Genomic DNA, 13,119 nt, shown 5'->3' on the forward strand with positions numbered 1-13,119 from the left:
GTTACACCCTAACACCTTCTGATGATCAGGGCCAGCTTCCCCTGTCAGGACAACATCCACACTTACTGCCTGCTGGTCTCTTGACATAAGGAGCTCATGGAACAGGGATGGCTGTTCCTTACAGTTTAATGAAACTCTTACTGTGGCAGGAGCATTCCTCTGGGGACCAATATCTCTAAATCCATAGAGTACAGATTTGCAGAGATGAGAAGTACAAATTCCCCAAGGGGGTTGATGGAAAAGATGATAAGTGGGGTCATTTCTAGTTTTACCCTTTATTAGTTTTTGATTGCTGCATAAGAAGTTAACATAGACTTAGTGGTTTAAAATAACATTCATGGCTTGCAGTTCTGCAGGTCACAAGGTTGACATCATTGTCAATGAGGTTGAGATCTTGCCTGGGAACTCTGGGGAAAAATCTACTTCTAGGCTCATTCTTCTCATTGACAGAAGACAGTCCTTGCAATTGAAAGACTGAGGTACTGGTTACCTTGTTGGCTGTCAGCTGGGAACAGGTCTCAACTCCTGGAGGCCACCTGTATTCCTTGTCACATGGCCCCCCTCCAACTTCAAGTCAGCAATGGCCATCAGATCCTTCATGTGCTTTACACTGCTGACTTCTCTCCTGCCACCAGCTGGAGAAACTTCTCTGCATTCAAAGTGCTCATGTGATTAGCTCAGGCCACCTAGAAAATTCTCCCCATATTATGGTCAACTGTGCCACATAACATAACTTAATTACCAGCATAAAATCCACCATATTCAGAGTCTTGGGATTTTATGCAGGATGTGTGTACCTGTTGGTCTTGAGCCTATGTATTTTTCCTGTTGAGGATATAGCACCATACAAAGTTTGTTGATTTGAAATGTACAGTGCATCCTGAAATGGACCTCATTCTTGCAAAACAAGGCCTCCAAGTGGACACTCAGTTATTCCTTTAATAGGTTGTTCCACTGCTCTGCCACGCTGGAAGCTTCTGGGTGGTATGACCATAGTGTCCCCTTCATCATATTAAATTCTGCACATCCTAGAGAATGTGGATCATTGGACCCACCCAATGGTGCTGCTGAGGCCATGTGGGCAGGAAACATAAACCCATAGCCAAATATGTGTCTATTCCTGTCAGAATGAATTATTACACCTTCCTGGGTATAGGGGGGTCTAATGAATAGTAAACTTGTCACAGCAGTGGGTTTGTTGTGTTGAGGGATGATGCCATATCAGGGACTCAGTTCATTATGATCTGTGTTGCTGGCAATTGGACACTGGGTGATGGGAGTAGCTGGAGCAGCCCTAATATGTGGGAATCCATGCTATTAGTGCATGCATAACCTCTATCCCTGCCACTGTGGCTACTTTCTCCATGTGCCCCCTGTTAGGTCAGCAAGACAAACAGAATGAAAGACTACAAGCCAAACATTTTTCAAGCAAGGGAGTTTACTCCAACAAACTGGAAGGGAAACTGAAAGATCAGTGTTCTGCCCTCTTACAGTCTAGCAGAGGCTTTATAGGGTTTGTCTGGAAGGGATTTGGACAATTATACTAAGAACTCAACATTCTGTAGTTTTGTTTTTTTTTTCTTTTTTTCTTCACACAAGATGTTTTTATCTGAATACACCAGCCTGAGGGAAAGGGAGAAGGGAGGGGTACAGGGCGAGTGTACCAGACATCCTTATCAGAACGTACTGGCCTTGAGGGGAACGGAGGGGGCAGGGGGACTGGGTGAGTGAGTAGTCGATGTTCTCATGTTAAGCTGACTGTGAAGCCTAATACCTCCTAAGGCCAGGACTTGGGTATCTGATGACAGCCTAACTGATGGCAACTGGTCGAGTCATTTGGTCTAATTTTGGTCTAAATTTGACCTAATTTTCAGTTCTTTTAAATAGAAGAAGAGGCAGAGAAGATATAAAATCAATGAAGTTGGAAGCCTGCCTTCCTCTTTATTTTCCTTGAAAAACAATAATGCACAACATTCACACACTTCTCAACTCTTTCAGTTCTCTCCTCTTTTCAATAGACTGTCTTTTCCATATGTCTATGCAGAAGCAGATTCCTAATGTTGTAGGGGTGGACACAAGAATTTTGTCTATTATCAGGCATCTTCCTCAAGTAGGAGAGGTTTATGACTTCTTTTATTACAGTAACCATTAGCACGGTGATGGCCAAGTGTTATGCCATTACTTCATTGAAGGAAAATTCGAGAGGGCTTTTGGCGTTTTACAGTAGCAACATTAAACAGCAACATAGAAACTTTGCAAGCAACAAATGCTCTTGCAATAACACCCAATTTTTAAAGGTTAAATACGCATTTTTTTATGGTGGTAAAATATAGTCACATGCAATTTAACTTTCTGTGAAAGGCACGCACAGATCTTGGTGTAACTTACTTGGGAATAATACTTAACAGTCCAAAATCATTCTTTTCATTTCTTTTTCTCAGACAAGAGCAAAATATTATTATATTTGTGGTGGGTATTAAGGAGATGTTAGGCCTATAATATGGCATTTTATCCATTGCAACAGAAACTATGAACAACCCGGAGGGAAGTATAATGATTTATTTGTCAAAAGTCAAGCTCAGCTTCTGAGACCTTTATTATATAAGTAAGTCTTAAATCTCAAAGGGCTTTGCTCAAACAAAATGCATACATTTCTTGTAAAGAATTTGTTTATTACTGTATCAGTATGGTGAAATCAGGAAAATAATCCTTTAAAAAAAGAGGGGCTCATACTTTATATTTGTAGTTAAGCATGACTTAGTTGAATGTGGTTTATTTGCAGCCTCAAATAATGGAATTATTTGATGCCATAAGGTAGTAATTGAGATCTCTTTCTGTTCCTGAACTGGGCAGGAATTACAGCTGAAATAGCACCATGTTGGGAACAAAGACACTAAATTCATTATGGCAAAGTTATAAGAAGGCGTCATTTAAGGAGTGCAACTCTCTGAAATCCCCAGAAGTGAGAGAAGGTGAATAGGTGTGGTGGGCTTTACCACGATGAAGAGGAGGGCACAAGACAGCCTGCAGGGATCAGCTTTTTGAGGATTTCATGTTCACAAAATGAGACTATCCCAAGATGGATATTGATTCTGCCAAAAATAATGTAATAACTATGAAGATCCAAATATGCCTAGGGTAGTTGTAGCAGTAACTTGCAGTATCATCACTAGACTTGACTTCAAGATACGCCTGCTGAGGGATACTGTGGAGAAGGAAGCCTAAGCCTTCACCTGCCTCCCCTCCACGCACTCCACTTGTTGGAAACCAGGAATAAAGATGGCCACCAATTGGGGGTGTTTTCTAGAAGGAAAGAATGACCACTGTTTTCAGTGGGTTCATTCATAAACCACTGGGTTCAAGGACTTGGCACTACTGGAGAGGGTTAAAGATAACAAGAGTCAACTAAACTTGTAGTTGGATCATGTGATAGAATCTCCACTGACATGTGCTAAACTGGAGCTCTGGGCCAAGAGCACTTCCTGACATGACTGTTGGGATCACCAGATTTTGCTATTCTTACACACGAAAGACAGGAGTGCCTGCTCACTACTTGTAGCCAATCACCTTTTCTTACAATGCTGATTTCAAATGCTAATTATGGAGCCCTCTAGTGCTACTCAGATAGTGATGGTTGAAGTTTGTAAAGGCTACCTCTGGAGCCTGGACTTCTAATTAGTTTCTCTTACATAATAATTAATGTACTTCAAATGGTAACTGCCCTAGGATGTAGATCAAGATTTCCTAACCTTTGGACTGGATAATTCTTTGGGGTGTGAGTGTGTGTGTGTGTGTGCTCGCGCACATGCATGTGTTGAGGGGGAACTGTCCTGTGCGCTGTAGGATGTTTAGAAGCATCTCTGGACTCTACTCACTAGATGCCAGTAGCACCCCTTGCCCCCAATCATGACAACCAACAATGTCTCCAGACGTTGCCAAATGTCCAATGGGAGCAAAATTTCCCTGTTGAAAACTGGTGTAGACAAAAAAATAACACACATACATATAGCATATGATTTAAGTTAAATTATTTTATAACATATGCATACACTAAAACAAGACAACAAGATATCCACAAGCAGTTATGTAATTACGGGTCTGCTTTCCTTCTTTCTCCTCCCAACCTCAACTGCACAGAGGGATCAGCTTCAGGAAGATGTTCCACATCACTCTTGATTATTGATGCTTTTGGCATCCACTTAAAGTTTGAAATGAATATCTCACTTGGTCATACCCTAGTCCCAGGTCCTGTCTATACAGCCAAAATGATCCTCTGGCTTTCACACTCGAGTTTCAAGTGGCTTTTACTCATCCTCAGCTTGTCATTATTGCTCTCTAGCACATCAGCGCATCAGTGGCTCCTCACGATAGCCATCCAATACTTCCTCCAGGTGTGTCAAATGCTTGACACATCACACCTGCTAATGTGTCTCTTCCATTATTACTCTACCCCAATCCGCCACCAGTGAAAGTGGTAACAGCTGGACCTCTGCCTTGTACTGGGGGCTGTCTGGCCCCATTTACCTTACCTGTCCCCAGCTTGGCAGTAAGGATTCCTCTCCTAAACTCCATGGCATTCTCTGATTATTTCTGGTACCCCCAGCAACAGGTCAGGTTTCCTGGAAGCAAATGTTGAGACAGGATTTGGAGTAAACGATGTTGATTAGGAATCAGCAGTCATGAAGAGAAGGGGAAAGAGCACAGTTGGGCTCACAACACACAAGAGCACATTGTCCCACAGTTGTCTACCATCAGGCCTAAGGCATTGGGGCATCTTACTCCCACCTTGCTCAGTATCTTGATGTGGGTTGTCCTGGGAAGAGGATGACTTGAGTGAGGTGGCTCTCTGCAGTTTAGGTGGACCCTGAAGGAGCTGAGCATTGAAGATTATTTATTGACCACATTCAACACAGTTAGGTGGAAAGTCCTTTATTGAAGGGAATTCTGGGTGGGCATCTCCTGTTTACCACACTACAACATATTCCTTTTTTACACCTACAAAACCTGAGGCCAGGCAGGCAGAGACAGCTACTCTCTACTCCCTCTGATTCTATTCTGTTTTCAGAATCTGTGAATGGTTAAATCAAACTGATAGCAGGAGTGAATTGGAACATAGGACAGCCATGGCCATACAATAGCATCCTACTGGATTCTCATATCAAGTCCAGTCTTACTTGTGAAGAATTAGTCTGTTTTATACTCCCCTTCTGTTCATGTACTTGCCTTTGGAATCTTTTAAAAATTTCTTTTTATTTTTGGTTCTCTGGCTTTGTCAGTCATGTTTGGCTAACTGATGTTTGCGCTTATAACCCACCTTGAGGTTTATTTTGTCATTTAGATATAATCAACTTATGGCAGCTGGTTCTTTTGGCCCACCTTGCCCAGACCAGTCATCACCTGAAATTACCATCTCCCTGATTGTGCTGACATTGGGAGTCTCTGGCTGTACTGATGGAGCCATTGTGATCTTCGGATTCTGGCTTGGCCATGCCAGGGCTTGGTTTCTCCCCGCTCCCCACCCGGGACGTGACATTTCCTCCCCTCCCCCACCTCGTATTCTCAAAATAAGTTTGGAAAAGAAAAGGATGAAATGAGCCTGCCTTGCACATATGCTTTTTTATATATACTCTCCTGTCAGTAGTTCTTCATGTAGCATTCAGGAAATTATATTCTAAAATGGTCTTTTTAAAAGAGTATTCCTAGCCCATGGGAAAGACTTTCCATTTATGGAAATTTAGATATTATAGAAGATCGGTGTGAGTGGGCCTTCCCTCTTGTATTAGTAATAACTTACTATATAGGTTCACAAGGTGTGCTCTGATCATATTACCTAAATGAAAAATGGGAATATAAAATCAGCTGAAGGAATAGAATTCTGCTAAATTAGTTTAGGTTTTCTCTTGCATTATTTTGTTTTCTCTCGTAAGAGGAGAATTTCTTTATACGTTTAGGTTCAAATTGTATTTTTTGGAAAATTCTAGGCTAATAGATAAGTTGCAAGGACACTACAAAGAACTTTCTCTCTCTGTCTTTTTTTTTTTTTTTGTCTTAAACTGTTTGAGAGTAAGTTGCAAGACTGATGACTCCTGAAAATTTTAGTGTATTTTTTCTACAAAGCAGTTCTCCAGCATAACCACAATACAAACAATTCAACATGATAAAGTTAACAAGGATACACTACAACCACCTCCTCCTCAGACCACATTTAACTTTTGCCAATTGTTCCAGTAATGTCCTTTATAACAAAAGAATGTATAACAACAGTTCAGGATCTGTTGTAATGTTTTTTTGGTTTTCTTCAATCTGGAAGCATTTCTTAGCCTGCCCTTAATTTCCATAACCTGACACTTGAAGATTACGAGATAATTACTCTATAAAATTTACCTTAATTTGGGTTTTCCTGATACTTCCTCATGGTTAGATTTAGCTTATGCAACTCTGGCAGGGATATTGCAGAAATGGTGCCATGCTCTTTTTTCTATAAATTAGCATACATTTTTTTCTTTTTCTTTTTTCTTAATTGATCCATGATAATTGTATTTATGGAGAACAGTGCAAAGTCTGGGTACATTTATACAGAATGTAATGATTATATCAGGGTATTTAGTATATCCATCACCTCGAACATTTGTCAGTTCTTGTGTTGGGAACATTCAAAATTAGCATACAATTTTGATGTGTCTCATTACTGGTGATAAGTTTGATCTCTTGATCAAGGTAGCACCTGCCAAGCTTCTCTATCAAAAAATACTCTTTCCTTTGTAATGAATAAGTATTTTGTAAGAAATTACTTTGAGACTGTAAATATCCTGTTCTTCATCAAACTTTCAATTTATTTTTATCAATGTGGACTCATAACTTCAATACGCTGTAATCAATCATCAATTTTGATGCATAGATTGGTAGCCTCTTCTGTGTCCTTTTGACACGTCTTCATCTTTCTCTGAATACTTCCTTTGCTTCTGCCACAGTCAGAAGTTCAAGGCTCAATGTATACTTTCCCTGCACAAGCCCTGGAATCAGCCATTTCTCCAAGGAGATGTGGTTCCTTTTAGCAGAGAGTGGGAGAATGCTATTCAGAAACCAAGATTTGGACCCTAGGTGTGCTCATTGCTGTTAGGTGTGCTGTTCTCAGACCTTTTCTCTCAATGAACAGAGCTGAGGAATATATGGAGAAATATGTATAAACACATGCATATACACATTTATACCTATATTCATTTCTATACATTCCTGTATACGAGGGTACTTCAAAAAGAACATGGAAAGATTCATATTACATTTTTTTTTTTTTTGGTCTTTTTCATGACCGGTAAGGGAATTGCAACCTTTGGCTTGGTGTCGCCCGCACCGCGCTCAGCCAGTGAGTGCACCAGCCATTCCTATATAGTATCCGAACCCGCGGCGGGAGCGTGGCTGTGCTCCCAGCACCGCACTCTCCTGAGTGTGCCACGGGGCCGGCCCCATATTACCTTTTAATTCTATTTTTTCACAAACTTTTTGAAGTGACCTTGTATATATATTCAAAAGCATGTGCTCACAGTAGTACCTTCAATTTCAACCTAATACCATAGAGTTTATTTGCATTTTTTCCTTTTTTCACATGTGTCCTCCCCTCTCCAATAGTGAGAAAACTGACTCCTGTTACACTTCATATATTTACTGGTTTGGTCAACATCTTCCCTCCCCACCCCTCAGCCCTGTATGTCACCTTTGGTCACTGCCACTGCCTCTTCTCCCATAAGACTGCCCTCGCTACCCTGATGGGGCTCTGACACCCTGTGCTGGACCACAATGTACCCTGCACGCATGCCCTTGTCACCCTACTCAGGACACCCCACAAGTGTGGGTTCCCCCCTCACCTGGTGTGGGCTCTGACATTCTGCACTGGGCCGACCCCTGTGTGTGGAAACCCTTTTACCCTAATTGGGCTCCAATACGCTATACCAGGATGCCCTTCCCGTGCACACCCCCCTCACTCCTCTGGGCCTCTGACATTCCTTCTGGTCACCATGACTACCTACCCATCACCTCCCCCATTGTACAAATATCCATCTTGCTTGGCCCCATCAAATGGCTTTTGTGTCAGGAAGAGAAGAGGAGGAAAGAGGAGAGGAAGTGGAAGAAGAGGAGCAGCTCAGTGTTTAATCATGTGTTACTGCCAGTCACAGGCTTTCTGATCACTGGTATCTAATCTGAATCCTTAAGCTTAATCTTTCATAAGTTTTGTCTCATCACAATTTAACTTGAACATATCTATACATATGGTACAGTCTAAATAAGCTTTATTCACGTTCATTGGCTCAGATTACAAGAAAATAAGAGCAATGTAAAATAGAGATTAATAGTTAAGTATGAGAACTTGTTTTCTGCCAAAGTCCTAATTTTCACCTAAATCCATTTTCTATTTTCTAATCGCTGTTTATGCATATATAAACATATATATATTTTGCAATGAGTAATGGGAATACATAAACTTTTGTAAAAAAGCACATGATTGATCATTGAGGGATATCGTGACTCATTTCACAGGTAAAAGCTATCTTGAGCTCTTTCTTACCAATATTTACTAAAACACCTAGAACTAGAGCAATAAGGCAGTTTTTATTTAGAAATTTTACAACACATATTTTGTGGTGTTAGGCTCTCTGCACACAAGAAATCTTTTTAACTGAATTGTTTTGCAGCTGTTCAAGAATGACTCTGAAAACCAGCTAAACTTAAATGTCTTTGTAAAATAATGGTTTTCAGTATTCGGTTCTTTTTTTTTTTTAAAGAACCTATTACGTAATAGCAAACTGGTAGTCATTAAGTGTCAGCATAACTTTAAATACTGTGCTTTTTCTCTTTGGCAAGGATAGGTGGGGGCAGCTTTTCATTTCTGCTCACATAAAAATCGATTCTGAGCAAACTCACTGAAGGTCTGGAAATGGAAGGGTTTGACATGGTTGTAAAGTAGAGCAACAAAAAAGATTGACTGCAGATTTGCTTTCCAAGAACTCACTTCTTATTCCTTCATTTTCAAATTAAACACCACTGAGCATTTCTCTGCAGCTGTAAAACCCTACTTTTCCATCAGGAAGACTTGCTCACCAGTCTTCTGTCAGGCAGGAGCTATATAAAGCTGCACCAGAGCAGCCTTCTCTGCTCCCAGTGCTATGTTTATGTCCCTCAGGGGATACTTTCATCTTCAAGGCTAGACACAATCTTCTTGCCACCACAACCAACCTGTATCCAGGACTCATCTTGGAAACACTAGTTATTGTTAATTTCATAATTATTTTCTCACCTGTTTTCTAATCAATAACTACTTAAGGACCACCAATTGCTCACAATAATGATGGATACCATGAGAGATTGAGAAGGGGTAAGAGGTATGCTCTCTGCCCTATAACTCACTATTTAATGGGGAGACAGAGCTGCCACACATACCTCAAGGGATAACAGTAATAGAAAAGGTAATTGTTTTAGATTTTAGTTTAGGTTAATATTTTTAAAACCATATCCAATACTTGCAAGTTCTGAAGTAGCAGTACAAATAAAGTTTCACCTGTAATATGTTAAATTTTTAAAAATTATATAAAAAACTGACAAACTATTAAATAAAGTGTGTTTTTCTCCTTCACTGACAAAGAATATTTTATAATAATGAAGACCCTTGTGCAAAGCTTTGGTTTTTGGTAAAAAAAAAATTGGTAAAATACCAATAATGACTGATTTTAGTTATTATTGAGTATGCATGATGTTCCCTTTTTAAAAAAATTTTGGAGTATTTTGCTTTTATAATTTTTAAAGTTTTACTTTATCAGTATACAATGTGGTTGGTTTCCGTGTCCCTTTAACAATTTCTCCTTTCCCCGCTCCCTCTCCCCCTCCCCCACCACCAACATCATATCTGTTCACTTGTCTTAACAAGTTCAAGGAATTGTTGTTACTGTTGTGTCTTCTTATAGTTTGGTTAGTCTTAAGATGATAATTAAACAAACATATACATAATTCATAATTCACTACATACTTATTCCATGAGATATATTTTTATTTTCTTTATTTCAACACAAGCATTATGTATTCATAATTAAAATCTTCACATACTTTGTTTTCTAGTAATAGCAGTGATTTAAAACACCAAAAACAAATATAATTGTATTAATGTCCTGAATTTGAAACTATTTTTTCTTAAAATATGTCAATTTTTTCAAAAAGTTATTTTACCCTAAAGTATTCAAAATTACTCAAAATTATTATAATAAATGGATAAATATAATTTCTAGACATTATAATTAATAAGTATCAAAAACAGATCAACCTTTAAATAAAGGTAAATTAAAAAATAATTTTTTAAAACTTAATTAAATATTAAGTATTTTAAACTTTAGCATACAATGTCCATCTGATTTCCCATGTAAAGAATTTGTATTCTATTTCATGCCTGCTATATTTATTAGAATATAGTTTTTGTAAATAAACAAATTTAAGAATAATATAAACTTTTTAACATTTCAAGAAGCTTCTAGACACTCTTGGAATCGTTACAAATGCCATGCTGAATTATGAATATTTCCACAGCAACAAATTGGATCAGCAATTGAAGCAAGAAAAAGAACACTTGGCTGTCCTGGGAAATGACACTTTGCAATGCATGAATCCATTGCAAGCTCGCAAACTGAGCGTTTGACAAGTTAATTTGTCTTGTCTTCTACCAAAGTACATCTTGTGCTCAAATGCCTCTGTGCTCTAAAGCAGCGTTCATATCAAACACCGGCAGTACCACAACGCAAATCCTTTCTGGTATTCACCCATAGTAAATGCACCATCAGGAAGGGAAGGCAGAGTAGAATTTCTGCCTAGGGCCTGAACAGTGTTAATATCAGAAGTGGATGTTTAGGCAATGGGCTGCCCTCTGCCAGTACTGACCCTGAATTCTGAGTGACTGACAGAGAGACTTGTGTGTTCTTTAATGAATGGAGTATGTGTTGTGTGTGTCTGAGAGAGAGAGAGAGAGAGAGAGAGAGAGATACATGATCCTTTAAAGCTTGAAGTCTTAGGCTAGGACTTTTCTTGCTGTGTCTAAGGTAGTCAAGCAATTTGGGAACTGGAAAAACTAATGAAATTAGGATAAGACTTTGTAGAGAGGATGGGAAGTGAATCTAGCCTTGGAGAATGTATTGGATTTCGACAGGAAAAGTGATGCCAGAAAGAGCATTCTGGGCAGAGAACAATTTTATTGTGGCAAATAATAGGACCTTCTTTACTAGACAGAAGAATTTCTGCTCTAGGAAAGAAATGGCATGAGCTCGTGAAAATAGATATGACCATATATAAAAGAAAAAGAATTTGATTTTATATATTAGGTAATTGGTTCATGTGTTGGCAGTGGCAAGCTAGTAATGGAGTTTGGGGAAAGGTAATAGCCGGAAGTGCAAAAGATATTGATTAAAGAAGAAACTTGAGAAAGGGACAACAGTTAGAAATCCACCAGGATATGTCTAAGTGGGACTGATGAAGACCAGGATCAGAGGCTGTCTGGCCATGGAGAAATTAGGATTGATCTCAGGAATGTCATGAGAAGGGAATAGACAGGGTTAGGCCTATTTCTGTTTTCTTCCAAATTTGAATATTAAAATTTTTTTAAAAAAGGAAAGCTTTCACTGAACACCTAATTTCCATGTTTAAATTAAGTACACAAGAGATGCCTGTGAAGGTGGGGAGGGGAGGGTGTAAGAGCTGATGGAAGATATAAGAAACTCTCCACATTTCTCAATGGATTTCACTTTAAATACTTAAGCAATTCTACTGCCTCACTTCTTTGTCAGCTTTCCTAAATCTTTTGTTTGTGCTGTCATGTCCTTCATGTTATTTGGCCTTCACAACAAAGCTAAACATTACAGAAAGCAAATTTGAAGAGGATGATTTAATAGGATTGGGAATCAAGGATGTTATAAACCAGCGTTTTGGCTAAGAGATATAAGCAGAAAATGCTTTATCACTAAGGCAAAATGACTAGACTTAGCTCAGTTCTGCTATTTATTAATTCATAAGAAGCAGGTAAAGTTCTCCTCAAAGGCTTAAATCAGGCTGCATGACATTTTAGCCCTTCCGCTGGGTTAAATAGCATTGGTATTATTGTGGAATAGTAGGATATTCTGTGTCAATGGTGTGTCTTTAGTTTTTCTCATGCCAGCCAAGGAGGCTTACTTTGAATGAGCATATGTTTAGGGAGATGTATTTCAAAGTTAGTGAGTAATTTTTTCTTATATGTTTCCCCACCCCTGCCCCGTTTTGCTTTTGTTATTTCATAAACGGACTAAATGGAGTGAAAGATTTATTTAAATCTGTATGAAAGATTTATTTAAAATTTGCATATCCATATTTTTGACATTTGAGCTCCAAAAGAGGTACTTTATTATTTTGAAGTAAAGTGCATTTCAGACTTACAATTTGAAATATCAGAAGACTTCTAGGGCATTAAAATAACAAATGTGAATATGAATATATAATAAGTTTGTTAAAAGTGAAATCATATAATGTATGTATCTATATATATACACAAAAGAACATCATATATTTGTGTATGTGCCTATTTTGTGTGTATATGTGTATTACATATGTGTATATATGAACCAATAATATATAATACATAATTAATATGTATTTATTATTATATATAGTATAATATAAATTATAATATATATATACACACACACAAGGAAACAACTGCCTGTATATACCTATATATACACATATACACAAATACAAAACACATTGGAAAGAAGTTATAAAATTCTTAAGCAGTATTATTTTTATGCTGTGGTTTTCAGTAATACATTTTCCCCTTCAGAAGAGCTCAAATCAAATCTACAAATATTTCTTCAGGGCCTTAGATGCAATGGCTCTGTGCTGGGCACTAGATCACTTTATATAAAACAATGCCCCATTATAACTCCATTATATGGAGTTAACAGGGGACATCTACATTGTGTTAGAGCTTTTTATATTTAAGGAACATATGGTGAACAGGTTCCTAGTCATGACTCTTGTGTGGCAAGCTTGTGTTGTGAACTCATGCTGTGGGTTGCTTATAATTGTTAAATAGATAATTTTAGAGGAGGTAGTTTTTAA

The sequence above is a fragment of the Galeopterus variegatus genome, unplaced genomic scaffold (assembly GCF_000696425.1).
Source record: "Galeopterus variegatus unplaced genomic scaffold, G_variegatus-3.0.2 Scaffold4743, whole genome shotgun sequence".
NCBI classification, from domain to species: domain Eukaryota; kingdom Metazoa; phylum Chordata; class Mammalia; order Dermoptera; family Cynocephalidae; genus Galeopterus; species Galeopterus variegatus.